The sequence below is a fragment of the Saccostrea cucullata genome, unplaced genomic scaffold, assembly GCF_032062105.1.
Source record: "Saccostrea cucullata isolate Sc308-1 unplaced genomic scaffold, CSIRO_AGI_Scuc_v1 ctg10262, whole genome shotgun sequence".
Classification (NCBI taxonomy): Eukaryota; Metazoa; Mollusca; class Bivalvia; order Ostreida; family Ostreidae; genus Saccostrea; species Saccostrea cuccullata.
The window spans coordinates 1-21,731 of record NW_026923299.1 but is presented as its reverse complement, the minus strand read 5'-3'; the positions used below and the strand labels follow the sequence as shown (position 1 = coordinate 21,731).

At 33.7% G+C, this 21,731-nt stretch overlaps 1 pseudogene; it reads right to left on the bottom strand.

Moving 5' to 3' along the window:
* Window positions 1-4,873: 4,873 nt before the first annotated feature.
* LOC134263683 (outer mitochondrial transmembrane helix translocase-like) lies at window positions 4,874-6,193 on the bottom strand (annotated as a pseudogene).
* Between the last annotated feature and the right edge of the window lie 15,538 nt (window positions 6,194-21,731).

The window sequence follows — 21,731 nt, the reverse complement described above, 5'->3', positions numbered from 1 at the left end:
TACTATTATAAAGAAAGCATACAAACCAGAAGTCTCTGTCGAGACTGAAGCTCTACTGGTTTGTACTTATAGCAAAGGAAGAGAAAAGTACTTAAGCAGTTGAAAATTGAAACTTTTAACAGCAATAAATAGAATAATGATCCTTGATTAAGTCTCTTTATGTTCTTAGTGTAGTCTACTTGCATGCCACATTATATTATAACCAGACTAAAACTGTTATTTGGAGTAGCATTTTGAGAGTATTTAACAGAAATTTCTATTTTTAGTAACCACGGCAACACCGTTCATCGAAATCAACAACCGATACACAGAATTATGTATCTTAGTGTAGCCTACTTGTGTGCCAAGTTATATTGAAATCAGACCAAAACTGTAGGAGGAGTAGCATTTTGAAAGAATTTCACAGAAATTTCTATTTTTAGTAACCATGGCAACACCGTTCATCGAAATCAAAAACCAATATACAGAATTATGTATCTTAGTGTAGTCTACTTGTGTGCCAAGTTATATTGAAATCAGATCAAAACTGTAGGAGGAGTAGCATTTTGAAAGAATTTCACAGAAATTTCTATTTTTAGTAACCACGGCAACACCGTTCATCGAAATCAAAAACCGATACACAGAATTATGTATCTTAGTGTAGTCTACTTGTGTGCCAAGTTATATTGAAATCAGATCAAAACTGTAGGAGGAGTAGCATTTTGAAAGAATTTCACAGAAATTTCTATTTTTAGTAACCACGGCAACACCGTTCATCGAAATCAAAAACCGATATAAAGAATTATGTATCTTAGTGTAGTCTACTTGTGTGCCAATTTATATTGAAATCAGACCAAAACTGTAGGAGGAGTAGCATTTTGAAAGAATTTCACAGAAATTTCTATTTTTAGTAACCACGGCAACACCATTCATCGAAATCAAAAACCGATACACAGAATTATGTATCTTAGTGTAGTCTACTTGTATGCCAAGTTATATTGAAATCAGACCAAAACTGTAGGAGGAGTAGCATTTTGAAAAATTGTTTACAGACGGACAGACAGACAGACAGACAGACAGACGGACGGACAACGGACACATTACCATCGCATAAGCTCTTCTGGTCTCTGACCAGTAGACTAAAAACTGGGGCTTCTTAAAAAATTAAAATTTACAGTGTCAAGAGATATTCTATCTCAGATGTATATATCTTTTATTAGACCACAACTTGAATATGCTGTTGAAGTTTGGTCTGGATGCACAAAAACAGACATTGAGAATCTTGAAAAGTACAATTACTTGCTGCAAGAATAGTTACTGGGCTTACAATTATTGCCTCAAGAAATTCTTTTTATTTGAAACAGGTGGGGAACCACTGGAACATAGAAGAAATAGGGCAAAACTAATAACAATGTATAAAGTGCACAATAATTTCGTCCCCACTTGTACTTACAAAACTTAGTACCTGATACAAGAGGCAACATTCAGGATACACTACCCGTAATGCTTTAAATTATTCTTTGCCAAACAGATTAGAACTCTACAATAAATCATTTATTCCTGATACTGTTAGAAAGTGGAATTTCCTTAAAGTCCTAAAAACAAGGGAGGCAGCATCTATCAAAATTTTCAAACATTATCTACAAAATTCCACAAGATAAATAGTAGATATGCCCATGATTAAAATGTTTTGGTATAGACCCAGATGGAGACTTCTTCCAGCCTTGAATTGGGACATAGGGAACTTGTGATGCAACAGGTGTTGGTTTCTTTTTCAGATTCAGCCATTTACCATCGTCAACTTTCACATCAATTTTGACATTGTTGTTCACAGCATTCTGGCATCGGCATAACATTACGTAAATTATTTAATAGTAAAAAGGTAAAAGTATGTGTTTTTGTTGATTGTTTTTTGTAGATTTTTATAATTTTTATTGTTTAATTGACACGAAACATAACCGAAATTATTTATATATATTCATTGTTTACGTATTTTTTTGCAGTCGCCGTGTCGTGATTTCCGCTGTTTACAAATTTACACACTATCAAATTTTGGATACTTTTCTATTCAATCCGGTCGTTTCCAGAAGTAGGAGCCCACGACATTTTAACCATCTTTTTAATTGGATATTTGTGTGTTCCTCAACCGACGCATGAACAAACTTGGCCCCGGGAATATCCTCTTCTAATAACGAATTGGCCGCCATCATAACTATATTTGTCCGAACTGACAGCAGCGCCTCTAGCGTGAGACTGGTTTTAATTCATAAATTATGACGTAAATTTCTATCGGTGCTATTGAAGAAATTTAATTTGCTTGTTTGTGGGTCAGATCAGTACCATGAAAATGGGGTATGAGAGTAAGGACTTAAACATCTATGTCAGTCATGTAAATTTTGGAAAAGTTGTACTGTTTGTTTTTTATTTTTTTTAGAAATGCTAGTTAGTTGCATTACACAGACAATTTCTTTGTTTTATTTTGACATAGTTTCAGAACAAAACAGAACTGTTAATGTACCAGGTTTCCTTACATTGTTACATATCAAATCCCAATTTTCAACAGAATCTAATGTATTAACCTAAGAATAGTTTATGCAAGGTTTAACATCTTTTGCTATCATGAAATTTATTGTAGCTCTTAACTCAATTTTGAAGATGTATCATTTTTATGTTTTGAATTGACCCCTTTTGTGTATTACGTCGTCAATTATGTGAAGGAACACAGAAGAATTGAACCGACGCCATTCTTATGTTGTCTCTACATGCTAATAAAAGCCTTATAGGACCACCTTAACCATAACACAACTATCACATAAGCTCTTCCGATCTCTAATCAGTAGAGCTAAAAACTACAATGTGTTAAAAGAAAGACATAAATTATAAAAGTCTTAACTAATAGAAGTTTTAGAAAAAGATGCGGAAGCATCTTCTTGAGAGAAAATTTGATGATGACAAAGTAAATACGGCAGAGTGTGTTAATCCATCGACTGAAGAAATGAACATTATAATCCGAGAGAGGGAATAGGATGCAAAACAATAACATGACCGTGAACGTAAGAAAGCAGAGCATGAGGCTATTCATCACGTGTAAGAAGAAAAAAGCACTGGTGGAAGCAGAAGTGAAAGCAATAGACAACTTATAGTCGGACACTAGACAAGGGTCTGTTAAAACATCAGATATCGATGCACAGATAAATCGCAAACAGTATACTGTTACATTAATGATCAAGTTGATAATGGTGTCTGCTGAGCAGGCTTCAAATTGTGATACTGGTACCATAGATTCTGTGATATTTCAAGACATCAGAAAAGAATGTGTAAAAATGTAAAACATTCTAAAGACCAGAATTTTCTTAGCGATCTTTAAGATTTCTACTCAGTAATGATGTTATTATCAAGATTTTCGAAATTCATTGAAACACCACAAACATTTGTCACATGAAAATCAAGTTTCAAGAGTTTTAAACTGAGCATTACAATATTTGAAGGAATGGACTTACTAGTGATATTCTAAATATAAAAGAGTCCTTAAAATTTGCAGTCTGCATCAGAACAAAAAGAGCCTACCGAGAGCAATGCCTTCTTAGGATATGGAAAAGACTCCAGGAACGTTATGGATGCACGAACTAGTAGAACATTCTTTAAAGAACAAACTCGGAGACTTTCGAAGATTTAGTAACAAATACCACAAGCGTTTGTATCAATATGTTGACATTCCACAAAAAAATCTAGTCTTTAAAAGAAGATTAAAACTACGTGACATTACTATCCTATTTTGATTCATCCTCTGGCATCATACCTATTGTGAATAAACAGCCTTTAACTTACAAGAGAAATGGACATCCCTTGCCGCAAGCTACAAAGCCAGACTGGATGTTTAAGATCTACTATTTGCTTAATTCATGGAATTCCGACAAGAAATTGTAATATATGTATAAAAGTACAAGTTAATCAACTACGAATAATCTATGTACGAATACTCTATGTACTGTAGTAAAATATAACACACTACTGAGACTGATATGCAACAAGTTCTACTTGATCACCGTGATCTGAATTAAACGTCACTTTAACACAATATAATTGTAATTGTATTTTAGCCGGTTTAATTCATCGGTATAGTCCAGGCAATTTTACACTGCGTCTATTCTTTCTATCCTCTTCTCTCTATCTTCTTTTATCTTTAATGTTTTCTATCTTTATTTTCGATTACTGATGAATTAAACTTTACTTTAACACAATGAATAATTGTATCTGAGCCGGCTTAACTCAACAGTAAAGTTTCTGGCGATATAGTTAGATGTTTCTCTTTTCTTTCTATCCTTTTCTTTCTATTTGTATATCGGAGGTATTTAAATAGCGTTTTCTTTAAGCTGGCTATAACCAGTTTCTTTAATTCAGTACATGTAACTCTCATACACTGTACTTTAACTTATCAGTTAAAAGATGAGAACCATCACTAAAAATAACATTCAACAGAATGATAATAAATCACTAACAAAAATTATGTAACATTTTCAAGCAACAGATATCACATAAATAACAGAAGCGTTTTGTATGTGTGTGGGTGGGTGTTTAGGGAGGGTGTGTTTTCCTTCCCTTATTTATAGCTATATGAAGCCCTGAGGCATTCACAACATAATCAATGCTCTACTCCTTAATTCTGATACACGACATTAACCAAACATATTTTGGAATGTTCTTACTTTAAGAGTCGAAAAATGTAATAATTATCTGATACAAACAGAATTAATGACTATATATAAATACATACATTGTATTCTAAGACAATACAAAGAGTAAAGGAGAAATTTCAATTAAAGAATATTAAAACCAATGGATTGCTATAATATGTATTATGATAATCCAGAATTTGATATCTGCATAAGTTGAGTACAAATTGTCATTGGCTAATCAAAGACACATTTTAATCAGTTTCCATTTTTATTAACAATCTTCAGTCCATTTGAAACCCAGAAAAACTTGTGAACACTTCCGACTTGGACTTTGAAACCTTTTCAATAGCAACCGCCATATCCTTCATCATTACAGGTCTTAGTCTGTCTATTTTCACTTTATAGATATTATCCGATTGGTTGTCCTGGATTAACTCTCTGATTCGATTGGTTGATGCTACCCTACAAACTTCCTTTAGGTCACTTCCTGTCATTCCCATAGTTTCTTCTCCTAATTGTTCATAATCTAAATCCTCTGTGTCTTCTAATAACAGCACAAGTTTTAATATGTTGATTCGTTGAAGTTTTTCTGGTTTTTTAATGCTAAATTGGCAAGGTAATCTTCTAAGAATGGCTGGGTCGATGTCACTGGGACGATTTGTTGCTGCAATGATCATGACCTGACATTTAGGGTCTGTAATAATGCCGTCCCACATACTCATAAACTGAGCCTTGATCATCGCGGTGGTCTTCGTGGTCCTGGGAACTTCTGGACCGCAAAAAGGAATCTATTTCATCTATAAATAATTGCTGGCTGCAATTTCATAGCCAATGAGAAGACTGCCTCTGCTCTTTTTTGTGATTCTCCATACCATTTATCCACCATTGATGAAATTTTGAAATTAATAAATCTGGCTCCTGCATCTTTTGCAATTGCTTTGGCAACCATTGTTTTACCACACCCAGGAGGTCCATGTAACAAAAGGCCCTTTGGTGGTTGGATTAAATATGAATCTTTAAACAAATCTCGTCTTTTGAATGGGAAAATGACTGTTTCTTGGATTGATCTGACCACATCATCTAGGCCCCCAATGTCACTCCACGATACATCAAGGCTCTCTGGTTCAATCAAGTCAGCCGCAAAGCAAAGCTCATATTCTGTCAACTTTACATTAGTTACACCAATTCTTTTCATCAATTCTTTAGCCCTCTTCTCTGCCTCCTTCTTTTGCTTCCTTGTGGGGTCCATCATATCAAGCAGAATTTTACCCAACACGAAGAGACAGCCCAGCTGACAGTGCCAGTCTGATCAACAGAGATGTGAACTCGCTCATCCTCGAAGGTGGAACTTGTTCAACTTGATGCTCAACTCTAACAGGCTGGATGCTTGCTTTGGAGATCGAGTCCGTAACTCGAGTCCATAACTCACTTATTGACATAGCAAATCACTTGAAGTCGGCTCTGTGCATAAATTATCAAAGTGAAACAGTCAGAATTGTTTCTGTCTCTGGCAAAAAATACGTCTGACGAAATATTGCATCGAGATCGAGATACCACGTGTATTCAAAATAAATCGTTCTATAAATGATTTCAGGAAATTAAAATTGAAAATTTCAGGAATTATGCGTCATTATATGAAGTTGTGGCATGGATAGGAAAATTTGGAATACTCACCTTTGGTTCCAAGTTATTGACACTTTTCTGATTTTAAAATGCAATTTTGTTCCCCCTTTTCGAAAATGGTTTAAGATATTAACTGGAGACTTGTAAGAGATTATAGATGATGACTTTTTAGATGTGACGAATCGCCTTTTCGTGTGTTGTCATTACTTCCTCTTCTCTCTAGCGGAAGGCGAATTTAAAAAGTTCGTATTTTCTAACTTTTTTGTTTTTTAATATTTTTCATTTATTTTTGGAATGTTAATAGAAACCCTTCTAAAAATGCTTACTATATAATTTGTTTGAACATTGATAAATCCTAACTCTAGATATTAACATTTAAAAATCTGAAGCGGGTCCAATATGGCGGCTGCCTATGTCAACTCCGACATTTCGCAATAGGGGTTTTCAGAGGCAGCCAAGCGTTTGCTTGAACGAAAGTAAATAAGGGTAAATGAAATGTTAAGGAATATGGGGATTGTCACGATGAAGTTACGTTGCAATTCTGTGTCAAACTAAGTTTAATCGATGGTCGCCTCAAACGTCTTCTATAATTGGTTTTGGCTGGTTCTCAAAGTAGAAAAAGAAAAGACTAAATGTGCAAATGAAATACATATATACCTACTATCATTTGTTTTGCGGAAAAACAGATCTTAAATCATAGCTACAAATAATAGTTTTAAGAAACAATATCGATGTATATAGTAAGTATTAAACGTATCCACTGTTTTGCTCATGCACACTTGAGTCATATTAAACTAATAGGAAAGACAAACGTAGTAAAACCATTTTTTAGAAGAATTGAGTTTATATTAATATTCTTGTCTCAAAGAATAGATTTAAGTTATTGAACATAAATGATATCTGATTCCTTGACTGTCTTACGGCGACACATGTTTTTCGGCGAAACATTTCAACCTTTTCATGAAAGATTAACTAATAGGGATAGTTCAATAGGGGGATAAACAGAAAATTTTTTAAAAGTAAAAAAATCATAGCAGTTTCGCTGATTTAGTGTTACTTATCTATTTACGTCATAGAATTTGTAAATGTGTTAAAAACAATTTCTTTACCTTGAAATTTTAGCTATAAGAACGTTCTTTTTTATTTCCATTGAAGCTATCACACCTATTTAATGGGACATTCCAAAGAAAAGGCACGAAGATTTACTTGTGGCGTTTGGCGCAAAATTATGAATAGTGACTGCCTTTCATGATAAGACAGATGTACTGTTTCAGAAGTATATACAAGTAGATTTAGAGCTGTGGTCCCAATTGAGTAATAGGGGTACCCGCGTAATAGTAAGCGCTTTGGCTTTTCATGCTGACAAATTTTGTGCAGACGATTTCTCAGAGATCTTTGGATCGATTTGCTTCAAATTTTCAGGGTTGGTGCAGAATTATCTGAAGTTAATTCCGGCTGAAGGATTTTTTGAAAATCACTTCCGGTCTAGAGTTATCGCCCTTTTCTTAAAATTTTAATGACCTCCGTGTCTGTGATAAAACTCAATAACGGCTTAAGCTAGAGCGCTGAAATTTTCAGTGATAATAGAGGACATGTTGACATGTTGCACCTGGGTCAGGATATTTTCCGGAAGTGTCTAGTATGGAAGCTCGGTAGGGGTCAAAATTTAGGACACGAATCATGACTGATTTTTTAAGACATTTTGCATCATATCTTTTAAAGTATAATTATTTTGTTAAAACATACTGAACAAAATTTGTGCAGAATGACAAGATCTTTAAAATGATATCAAGAAAAAAGTGCTGACTCATCACATTAGGGGCCAAAAGGGGCTAAAAGTCTTTTTTCGATAACTCTTTAACAGTTAATATTTTGTTATACATTACTGAAGCAAAAATGTTTATCTCAACATTTTACAACTATATATTATGATTTTAATGTCGTATAATACATAATTAGGGGCCAAAAGGGGCCAGAATGCTAAATCTTTGACGCTTTATATCTCGAAAATGAGAAATATTTTGACAAGTAATATTGAACAAAAGATGTTCAAAATCATGTTCTGAACAATATGCAACCTTTCATTTTTCGCTAAAAGTCCCCATTAGGGAGTTGAAGTGTTGGCCCCAAATATTTCTTTTGCAAATAACTCGAAAACGAAAAAGAATCTCTGAATAGTTATTGAACAAAAAGTGTTCAAAATCCTAAGAGCTTCAAGATGAAATCAAGAAAAAGGGGCTGGGCACTCAAATTAGGGGCCAAGAGGGGCTTAAAATCTTTTTTTGATAACTCTTTAACAGTCAATATTTTGTTATACATTACTGAAGCAAAAATGTTTATCTCAACAATCTACAACTATATATTATGATTTTAATGTCGTATATTACATAATTAGGGGCCACAAGGGGCCAGAATGCTAAATCTTTGACGCTTTATATCTCGAAAGTGAGAAATATTTTGACAAGTAATATTGAACAAAAGATGTTCAAAATCATGTTCTGAACAATATGCAACCTTTCATTTTTCGCTAAACGTCCCCATTAGGGAGTTGAAGGGTTGGCCCCTAAATATTTCTTTTGCAAATAACTCGAAAACGAAAAAGAATCTCTGAATAGTTGTTGAACAAAAAGTGTTCAAAATCATAAGAGCTTTAAGACGAAATCAAGAAAAAGGGGCTGGGCACTCAAATTAGGGGCCAAAAGGGGCTTAAAGTCTTTTTTCGATAACTCTTTAACAGTCAATATTTTGTTATACATTACTGAAGCAAAAATGTTTATCTCAACAATTTACAACTGTATATTATGATTTTTATGTCGTATATTACATAATTAGGGGCCACAAGGGGCCAGAATGCTAAATCTTTGACGCTTTATATCTCGAAAGTGAGAAATATTTTGATAAGTAATATTGAACAAAAGATGTTCAAAATCATGTTTTGAACAATATCCAACCTTTCATTTTTCGCTAAACGTCCCCATTAGGGAGTTGAAGGGTTGGCCCCTAAATATTTCTTTTGCAAATAACTCGAAAACGAAAAAGAATCTCTGAATAGTTGTTGAACAAAAAGTGTTCAAAATCCTTAAAGCTTCAAGATGAAATCAAGAAAAAGGGGCTGGGCACTCAAATTAGGGGCCAAGAGGGGTTGAAAATCTTTTTTCTATAACTGTTTTACAGTCAATATTTTGTTAAACATTACTGAAGCAAAAATCTTTAACTCAACAATCTTCAACTGTATCTTATGATTTTAATGTCGTATGGTACATAATGAGGGGCCACAAGGGGCCAGAAGGCTAAATCTTTGACGCTTTATATCTCGAGAATGAGAAATATTTTGATAAGTAATATTGAACAAAAGATGTTCAAAATCATGTTCTGAACAATATGCAACCTTTCATTTTTCGCTAAACGTCCCCATTAGGGAGTTGAAGGGCTGGTCCCTTAATATTTCTTTTGCGAATAACTCGAAAAGGAAAAAGAATCTCTGAATAGGTGTTGAAAAAAAAGTGTTCATAATCCTAGAGCTTTAAGATGAGATTTAAGATGAAATCTTTTTCTCTAACTCTTTATGAGAAAAAATACATTACTGGCAAAAATGGACTCAAAAATTACAACTGTATATTAGGGTATATTACAAATTAGGGGCCAGGGGCCAGAATTTTGACGCTTTATATCTCTTTTTTGATAAGTAACTATTTAACAGTCAATGATTTGCAAAAAATACATTACTGAAGCAAAAATGTTTATTTCAACAAAAATAAAATGTATTTTTATGAAAATTTTAATCAAAATCTTAATCTCATCTCATCTAAAGGGCCAGAAGGCAAACCCACTCTTGCTCACAACGAGATGTATCTAAAAGTTATTATTATTTTGATCTTAATATTTCCCTATTCTTTTTTCTTCTTACAAAATTTGTGCAGAAGATTGTCTCAGATATGGCTCTTTCGATTTGCTTCAAATTTTCACGGTTTAGATGCGTTGGCATCTGAAGTTAATTCCGGCAAATTATTTTTTGGAAATTCACTTCCGGTCTCTGTTATCGCCCTTTGATCAAAATTTGGAGGACCTCCTTGTCTGTGATGGAACTCAAAAACGGCTCAAGCTAGAAAGCTGAAATTTTTAGTGATGATAGAGGACATGTTTCCATGTTGCACCTGGGTCAGGATATTTTCCGAGCTGAAATGCCTAGTATGGAAGCTCGGTAAAATCAAAATTTAGGACACGTTTTATGAGTGATTTTTTGAGACATTTTGTATCATATCTTTTAAAATATAAATATTTTGTTAAAACATACTGAACAACATTTGTGCAAAATATCAAGATCTTTCATATGATATCAAGAAAAATGTGCTGACTCATCAAATTAAGGGCTAAAAGGGGCCAACAGTTTTTATTCAATAACTCTTTTAAAGTCAATATTTTGTTATATTTTACTGAAGCAAAAATGTTAATCTCAACAATGTACAACTATATATTATAATTTTTATGTCATATTACATAATTAGGGGCCACAAGGAGCCAGAATGCTATATCTTTGACGCTTTATATCCCAAAACTGAGAAATATTTTGATAAAAAATATTGTAGAAAAGATGTTCAAAATAATGTTCTGAACAATATGCAACCTTTCATTTTTTGCTAAACGCCCCATTAAGGAGTTGAAGGGTTGGCCCCTAAATATTTCTTTTGCTAATAACTCAAAACAAAAAGGAATTTCTAAACAGTTGTTGAACAAAAATGTTCAAAATCTTAAGAGCTTTAAGATGAGATCAAGAAAAAGGGGCTGGGCACTCAAATTAGGGGCCAAGAGGGGCCAAAAGTCTTTGAATCGATAACTCTTTATCAGTTAATATTTTGTAATACATTACTGAAGCAAAGATGTTTATCTCAACCATCTACATCTAAATATTATAATTTTTATGTCGTATGGTACATAATTAGGGGCCACAAGGGGCCAGAATGCTAAATCTTTGATGCTTTATATCTCGAAATGGAGAAATATTTTGAAAAGCAATATTGAACAAAAGATGTTCAAAATAATGTTCTGAACAATATGCAACCTTTCATTTTTTGCTAAACGTCCCCATTAATGAGTTGAAGGGTTGGCCCCTAAATATTTCTTTTGCAAATAGCTCGAAAACGAAAAGAATTTCTAAACAGTTGTTGAACACAAAATGTTCAAAATCTTAAGAGCTTTAAGATGAGATCCTGAAAAAGGGGCTGGGCACTCAAATTAGGGGCCAAGAGGGGCCAAAAGTCTTCAATCGATAACTCTTTATCAGTTAATATTTTGTAATACATTACTGAAGCAAAGATGTTTATCTCAACCATCTACAACTATATATTATTGTTTTTATGTTTCATAGTACATAATTAGGGGCCACAAGGGGCCAGAATGCTAAATCTTTGATGCTTATATCTCGAAATGGAGAAATATTTTGATAAGCAATATTGAACAAAAGATGTTCAAAATAATGTTCTGAACAATATGCAACCTTTCATTTTTTGCTAAACGGCCCCATTAAGGAGTTGAAGGGTTGGCCCCTAAATATTTCTTTTGCTAATAGCTCAAAAACAAATATTAATTTTTAAATGGTTGTTGAACAAAAATGTTCAAAATCTTAAGATCTTTAAGATGAGATCCTGAAAAAGGGGCTGGGCACTCAAATTATTTAAGAGGGGTAAAAGTCTTCAATATGATAACTCTTTATCAGTTAATATTTTGCAATACTTACTGAAGCAAAGATGTTTATCTCAACCATTCTACATCTATATATTATGTTTTTATGTCATATGGTACATAATTAGGGATTACAAGGGGCCAGAATGCTAAATCTTTGATGCTTTATATCTGAAAGGGAGAAATATTTTGAAAGCAATATTGAACAAAAGTTATGTTCAAAATAATGTTCTGAACAATATGCAACCTTTCATTTTTTGCTAAATGTCCATGTTGCATTAAGGAGTTTTTTGGAAAGGAGTTGGCCCCTTATATATTTCTTTTGTTATATAGTGCAAGTCAAAAACATTTTGCATTGTATTTCATAAATTATGTTGTTGAACACAAAATGTTCAAAATTTTAGAATTAAAGTTTAAGATGATATCAAGAAAATAGTCTGGATTCTTTAGGGGCCAAACAGGGGCAAAAGTAAACTCGTTTCAGTTAATATTTTGTAATACATTAATTAAGTGTAATTGTTCAATCTCAACCTCTACAACTAAGATATTATTTTTTTTTTATATCGTTGGTACATATTAAGAATAAAAGAATGCTAAATCTTACTGATGCTTTATATCTCAGTGGAGAAATATTTTGATAAGAATATTGAACAAAAGATGTTCAAAATAATGTTCTGTAACAATATGCAACCTTTCATTTTTTGCTAAACGTCCCCATTAGGGTGTTTATTGGCCCCTAAATATTTCTTTTGCAAATTTCAAAAACGAAAACGGAATTTCTCGAGTTGTTGAACAAAAAGTGTTCAAATCTAAACTTTCATGAAATCCCAAAAAGAACATTTTTAGGGGCCAAAAAAAGTTTTCTCGATAACTTTTTATTGTTATTTTTGTACGTTTTCCAAAAATGTTTACATCAACAATTTACATATGTAATAGTTATGATTTTTAAAATTTTTTCATTTGGGGCAAAGGGGCAGAATTTAGATCTTTAAAATGCTTTATCAAAATCTGATCTTTAAGGATATGAAGTGAAAAGATGTTCAAAATCATGTTTTATGAACAATATGCAACATTTTTTTTCAGAGAGAGGACATCGTTGAAAGTGCCAACCTATCTAATAGAACGATTTGCAACGAATTTGTTTTTTAAATTTTTCTTTTGCAATAGAGACTTTTGCAAACGAAAATGTAATTTGTGAAAATTGTTGCACAAAAAGTTCTCGAGCTTGCATTTGAATCCAGGAATATTGAGGGCCTTTTGTCAGGGGCCAAAAGGGGATTTTTTAAAGTTTTATCATTTTTTCTGCTCGAATTTTCGATATCTTTTTAACTCTAAATATTTATTTTTAAATTACACGAAGGGCAAAAAATCTTTGATTTTTGAAAGAATTAACATTAATTATTATTCTCCAACCGATTTTGTGCGCGCGATTTCTCAGAAACGGCTCGGCCGAATTTACAAAATTTTCATATGTAATAGCTCAATCATGTTGAACAAAAAAGGTTTTTAAAGCGATTTTATGATATCCGGTCGTGAGATATGGGGAATTTTCTGATTTTAAAATGCAATTTTGTCTTAATTTAGTAGCGAAAACTGTTAAAATTATGAAGCAAAGATCTAATTGGAGATGATATGTTTAATGATTTATAGCGTTAAGGGCCAGAATCGGGCTTTTCGTGACGTCGTATACTTCCGGTGTCTACCGGAAGCGAATGTTAAAAAACGCAATTTTTCAAACTTTTGCAACTTTAAATTTTTGTAAATTTGAATAGAGACCCTTTTGCAGAAGCGAAATATGTAATTAGTTTGAAAATCGAAAAAGCCAATCTCGAATATTTGCATTTGAAAATCGAAGCGGCATCCCAATCCGAATGGTTAGCGCGTTGGATTTTCACGGGGCGACCCGGTCTTCATCCCCCATATGACCAAAAAATTTTATCTTTTTTTCTGCTCGAATTTTCGATATTATTTAATTTTGGACAATTTGGAACAATATATTATAAATTTTTAAGCATATCTTGCGTAATTAGGGGTCACGAAGGGCCAGTATGTCAAATCTTTGACGCTTTATATTTCGAAAAGGGGGGATATTTTGATAAGCAATATTGAACAAAAGATGACCAGAATAATGTTCTAAACAATATGCATACTTTGAATTTTTGTAAAACGACCCCATTAAGGACTCGTAAGAGTGGCCCCTAAATATTTCAATTTAGCATATCTCCACAACGAATTCTCTGAATAAGTGTTGAACAAAAAATCTTTAAAATCATAAGACCTTTCATTTTATATCAAGAAAAAGGGGCTGATCTCTCAAATTAAGGGCTCAGAGGGACCAAAATTCTTTTATCTATAACTCTCTAATGAACAATATTTTGTTATACATTACTGAAGCAAAAGTGTTTATCTTAACCATTTGCAACAATATATGATACAATTTTGATCATATGTTGCGTAATTAGGGGTCACAAGGGGCCAGAATGTCAAATCTTTGACGCTTTATATCTCGAAAAGGGGGAATATTTTGATAAGCAATATTGAACAAAAGATGACCAGAATAATGTTCTAAACAATATGCATACTTTGAATTTTTGTAAAACGGCCCCATTAAGGACTTGTAGGAGTGGCCCTTAAATATTTCCTTTTAGCATATCTCCACAACGAATAGAAATCTCTGAATAAGTGTTGAACAAAAAATCTTCAAAATCATAAGACCTTTCATTTGATATCAAGAAAAAGGGGCTGACCCCTCAAATTAGGGGCTCAGAGGGGCCAAAAGTCTTTTATCTATAACTCTCTAATGAACAATATTTTGTTATACATTACTGAAGCAAAAGTATTTATCTTAACGATTTGCAACAATATATGATACAATTTTGATCATATGTTACGTAATTAGGGGTCACGAGGGGCCAGAATGTCAAATCTTTGACGCTTTATATCTCGAAAAGGGGGAATATTTTGATAAGCAATATTGAACAAAAGATGACCAGAATAATGTTCTAAACAATATGCATACTTTGAATTTTTGTAAAACGGCCCCATTAAGGACTTGTAGGAGTGGCCCTTAAATATTTCCATTTAGCATATCTCCACAACGAATAGATATCTCTGAATAAGTGTTGAACAAAAAATCTTTAAAATGACAAGACCTTTCATTTGATATCAAGAAAAAGGGGCTGACCCCTCAAATTAAGGGCTCAGAGGGGCCAAAAGTCTTTTATCTATAACTCTCTAATGAACAATATTTTGTTATACATTACTGAAGCAAAAGTGTTTATCTTAACGATTTGCAACAATATATGATACAATTTTGATCATATGTTACGTAATTAGGGGTCACAAGGGGCCAGAATGTCAAATCTTTGACGCTTTATATCTCGAAAAGGGGGAATATTTTGATAAGCAATATTGAACAAAAGATGGCCAGAATAATGTTCTAAACAATATGCATACTTTGAATTTTTGTAAAACGGCCCCATTAAGGACTTGTAGGAGTGGCCCCTAAATATTTCCGTTTAACATATCTCCAAAACGAATAGAAATCTCTGAATAAGTGTTGAACAAAAAATCTTCAAAATCATAAGACCTTTCATTTGATATCAAGAAAAAGGGGCTGACCCCTCAAATTAGGGGCTCAGAGGGGCCAAAAGTCTTTTATCTATAACTCTCTAATGATCAATATTCTGTTATACATTACTGAAGCAAAAGTATTTATCTTAACGATTTGCAACAATATATGATACAATTTTGATCATATGTTACGTAATTAGGGGTCAGAAGGGGCCAGAATATCAAATCTTTGATGCTTTATATCTCGAAAAGGGGGAATATTTTGATAAGCAATATTGAACAAAAGATGGTCAGAATAATGTTCTAAACAATATGCATACTTTGAATTTTTGTAAAACGGCCCCATTAAGGACTTGTAGGAGTGGCCCTTAAATAATTCCATTTAGCATATCTCCACAACGAATAGAAATCTCTGAATAAGTGTTGAACAAAAAATCTTCAAAATCACAAGACCTTTCATTTGATATCAAGAAAAAGGGGCTGACCCCTCAAAATAGGGGCTCAGAGGGGCCAAAAGTCTTTTATCTATAACTCTTTAATGATCAATATTTTGTTATACATTACTGGGGCAAAATTATTCATCATAACGATTTGCATCAATATATGATAACATTTTGATCATATGTTACGTAATTAGGGGTTGCAAGGGACAAAATGCTGTATTTTTTATGCTTTACGTCTCAAAAGGGGGAGTATTTTTATAAGCCTTATTGAACAAAAGATGTTCAGAATACCCTGATAAAAATGAGAAATTTTAAATTTAATGAAGGAAAACTTAAAGTCATTCTCTTTTAACGATTATCTCAGTCAAAATCACATCTCATCTTATCTAGAAATTCAACGGAAGTATAAATATCTTTTGTTGTTGAACAAAAAGTGCTCAAAATCCTTTAGCTAATATGAAATCCAGAAAAAGGGGCTGGACACTCAAATTAGGGACCAAGAGAGGCTAAAAGTCTTTTTTCGATAACTCTTTAACAGTCAATAATTTGTAATACATTACTGAAGCAAAAATGTTTATTTCAACAATCTACAACTGTATATTATGATTTTAAAGTCGTACATTACATAATTAGGGACCACAAGGGGCCAGAAGGCAAAATCTTTGACGCTTTGTATCTCAAAAGTGAGAAATGTTTTGATAAGTTATATTGAACAAAAGATGTTCAAAATGATGTTCTGAACAATATGCAACCTTTCATTTTTCGCTAAATGTCCCCATTAAGGAGTTGAAGGGCTGGTCCCTAAATATTTCTTTTGCGAATAACTCGAAAACGAAAAAGAATCTCTGAATAGTTGTTGAACAAAAAGTGTTCATAATCCTGATAGCTTTAAAATGTTATGAATAAAAAAGGGCTGACCCCTATTGTTAGGAGCCGTGAGGGGCCAAAAATCGATTTTAGAAGTCTTTATTGTTCAATGTCCTTTTACAGAATATGGAAAATCATTACTTAAAAATGAAAATCTCAATCAAAATCGGATCTCATCTCATCAAGAATCGAACGGAAGACCCACTCGTTGCTCGCAACGAGATCGTATCTAGTTATTATTATTATTATTATTATTCCTGGGAAAATTTTGTCCTTGAGTGATCTTGTAAACTACACATCCGACTAAGGTAAAATGTTTTTAGGGTCAATAGACATGTTATGTAGATTTGCCGAACAAAGGTCATTTTGCGCGCACGTGCTTGCAAGAGCGCGCACGTGCAACATGTAAAATGACCGATTTAATTGATATAGGCGTAACTTTTTAAATTTTTGATGAAATGCTTTGAAACTCATAATGTAAGGATATATTAGTAATATAGACAATATGACATGGTCAAAATAGCAAGATCTCACGCGCATGCACGTGCGCTTTGCTCTGATTGGCTGAAACTAAAGTCTAAATATCTTTCTTGTTTTTTGAGGAAATCCTTTGAAATTTTGAATATAGCCATGCATTAGGATATCCTACAACATGATATATAGAAATTATCATGAAAACACGTGCATGCACGTGCGCTGCAATCTGATTGGCTGAAAATTTAGAAAGCTATAACTCCCTTGGTTTTCAACCAAACAGGATGGAATTTGGAACATAGATATATAAAATGGACTTCTACAAAAAGGTATGGTCACCATGCACATGCATACACGTGCGTGTACGTGAGCTGCAATCTGATTGGCTGAAACTTTAAACAGTTATAACTTCCTTGATTTTCAACCAAACAGGATGGGATTTGGAACATAGATATATATAATGGACATCTACAAGAAGGTATGGTCACCATGCACATGCATACATGTGCGTGTACGTGCGCTGCAATCTGATTGGCTGAAACTTTAAAGAGTTTTAACTCCCTTGGTTTTCAACAAAACGGGATGGGATTTAGAACATAGATAGATTTAATGAACTTCTACAAGAAGGTATGGTCACCATGCTCATGTATGCACGTGCGTGCACGTGAAATGGGTAAAATCAAAAATACACTTGAATGAGCGAAATTTTTTAATACTTTTGGATTAAATACTTTAATATTTAGTATATTAAAATATATAGATTGTGTAGACAAGATGATATGGTCATTACATACATGCATTCACATGCGCACACATGCAATGCTAAAATTTGAATGAGCATGGTACATTTCTGGGTAAACATTGTTAAAATCTCAATTGCATAGAGATTGTGTTATTAAATGAAGCTTACAACAATTAGCACTAGTTATGTTCCCCAAACGAAGTTGGGGAACATATTGTTTTTACTCTGTTTCTTATTATGTTCCCCAAACGAAGTTGGGGAACATATTGTTTTTACTCTGTTTCTTATTATTATTATTTTTCTTCTCGGGAAAATTTTGTCCGCGAATGATCTTGTAAACTACACATCCGATTTAGGTGAAATGTTTTTAGGGTCAGTAGACATGTTATGTAGATTTGCGGAACAAAGGTCATTTTGCGCGCACGTGCTTGCAAGAGCGTGCACGTGCAACACGTGAAATGACCGATTTAATTGATATAGGCGTAACTTTTTACATTTTTGATTGAATGTTTTAAAACTCATAATATAAGGATAAATTAGTAGCATAGACAATATCACATGATCAAAATAGCAAGATCTCACGCGCATGCACGTGCGCTTCGCTCTGATTGGCTGAAACTAAAGTCTCAATAGCTTTCTTGCTTTTTGACAAAATCCTTTGAAATTTTGAACATAGCCATGCATTAGAATATCCTACAATATGATATATAGCAATTATCATAAAAACACGTGCATGCACGTGCGCTGCAATCTGATTGGCTGAAACTTTAAATAGCTATAACTCCCTTGGTTTACAACCAAACGGGGTGGGATTTGGAACATAGATAGATATACTAGACTTCTACAAGAAGGTATGGTCACCATGCACATGCATGCACGTGCGTGTACATGCGCTGCAATCTGATATGCTGAAACTTTAAACAGCTATAACTCCCTTGGTTTACAACCAAACGGGGTGGGATTTAGAACATAGATAGATGTTATGGACTTCTACAAGAAGGTATGGTCAACATGCACATGCATGCACGTGCGTGTACATGCGCTGCAATCTGATTGGCTTAAACTTTAAACAGCTATAACTCCCTTGGTTTACAACCAAACGGGGTGGGATTTAGAACATAGATAGATGTAATGGACTTCTACAAGAAGGTATAGTCACCATGCTCATGTATGCACGTGCGTGCACGTGAAAAGAGTAAAATAAAAAATACACTTGAATGAGCGTATTTTTTAATACTTTTGGATTAAATACTTTAATATTTAGTATATTAAAATATATAGATTGTGTAGACAAGATGATACGGTCATTCCGCACATGCATTCTCATGCACACGCGTGCAATGCTAAAATTTGAATGAACTTGGCGTTGTTCAAGTCCCAAATGCATAGATTTTGTCCTATTTAATGAAGCTTACAGGGAATATGGCACCAAAAGGGAGTTGGGGAGCGTTTGGGGAACATCTGTAACGGTCCCCGTTACAATTAGCACTAGTTATTATTATTTTTCTTCTCGGGAAAATTTTGTCCGCGAATGATCTTGTAAAGTACACATCCAATTAAGGGGAAACCTTTTTAGGGTAAGTAGGCATGTTATGTAGATTTGCGGAACGAAGGTCATTTGCGCGCACGTGCTTGCAAGAGCGCGCACGTGCAACACGTGAAATGACTAATATACTTGAAATTGCCGTAACTTTTACATTTTTCGATGTATAGCTTTGGTATTTAGAATATATAGACATATTACAAATGTAAATAAGATGACATTGTCAACATGCCATTTTGCGCACACATGCTTGCAAGAGCGCGCACGTGCAACACATTAAAATGCCAATATAATGTATATTGCTTTAACTTTTCTATTTTGTGATGAAATGCTTTGAAACTCATAATGTAAGGATATATTAGTAGTATAGACAAGATGACATGGTCAAATTAGCAAGATCTCACGCGCATGCACGTGCGCTTTGCTCTGATTGGCTGAAACTAAAGTCTCAATATCTTTCTTGTTTTTTGACGAAATCCTTTGAAATTTTGAACATAGCCATGCATTAGGATTACCTACAACATGATATATAGCAATTATCATCAATACACGTGCATGTACACGTGCCATGCAATATGATTGGCTGAAACTTTAAATAGCTATAACTCCCTTGGTATTCAACCAAACAGGATGGGATTTGGAACTTGGATATATATATGGACTTCTACAAGAAGGTATGGTCACCATGCACATGCATACACGTGCGTGTACGTTTGCTGCAATCTGATTGGCTGAAACTTTGAAATTGCTATAACTCCCTTGGTTTTAAACCAAACGGGTTGGGATTTAGAACACAGATAGATGTAATGGACTTCTACAAGAAGGCATGGTCACCATGCTCATGTATGCACGTGCCTTACCGTGAAAAGAGTAAAATCAAAAATACACTTAAATTACACAATATTTACCGAATACTTTTGGATTAAATACTTTAATATTTAGTATATTAAAAATATATAGATTGTGTAGACAAGATGATATGGTCATTACGCACATGCATTAACATGCGCACGCTGTGAATGCTAAAATTTGAATGAGTTTCTCTACACTTCTGGGTAAACGTTGTTAAAGTCTCAAATGCACAGATGTTGTCTTATTTAATGAAACTTACAGGGAATATGGTACCAAAAGGGATTGGCTGTAACGAAAGTCTCAATATCTTTCTTGTTTTTTGAGGAAATCCTTTGAAATTTTGAACATAGTCATGCATTGGGATATCCTACAACTTGAAATAAAGCAATCATCATGAAAACACGTGCATGCACGTGCGCTGCAATCTGATTGGCTGAAACTTAAACAGCTATAACTCCCTTGGTTTTCTACCAAACAGGATGGGATTTCGGAATATAGATAGATATAATATACCTCTACAAGTAAGTATGGTCACCATGCACATGCAATCACGTGCGTGTACATGTGCTGCAATCTGATTGGCTGAAACTTTAAACAGCTATAACTCTCTTAGTTTTCACCCAAACGGGGTGGAATTTAGAACAAAGATAGATGTAATGGACTTCTACAAGAAGGTATGGTCACCATGCTCATGTATGCACGTGCGTGCACGTGAAATGAGTAAAATCAATCATACACTTGAATGAGCGTATTTTTTAAATAATTTTGGATTAAATACTTTAATATTCAGTGTATTAAAAATATAGATTGTGTAAACAAGATGATATGGTCATGACGCAAATGCATTCACATGTGCACGCGTGAAAAGCTAAAGTTTTAATGATTTTTGTACACTTCTTTGTAAATGTTGTTAAAATCTCAGATGCATAGAGTTTGTCTTATTTAATGAAGCTTACAGGGAATATGGCACGAAAAAGGGAGTTGGGGAGCGTTTGGGGAACATCTGTAACGGTTCCCGTTACAATTAGCACTAGTTATGTTCCCCAAACGAAGTTGGGGAACATATTGTTTTTACTCTGTTTTTTATTAAGGTCTTCCGTTTCCAACGGAAGACCTTATTGTTTTCGTTCGGTTTCTTTTTCCCTATTATTATTCTTTTTTTTTCTTACCAATTTTGTGCACGCGAGTTCTCGGAAATGGCTTGATAGATTTTCACCAAACTTTCAGATCTTATAGATAGATATCTGAACCTTGTCGGAAATTTTAGTCGTGAGATATGG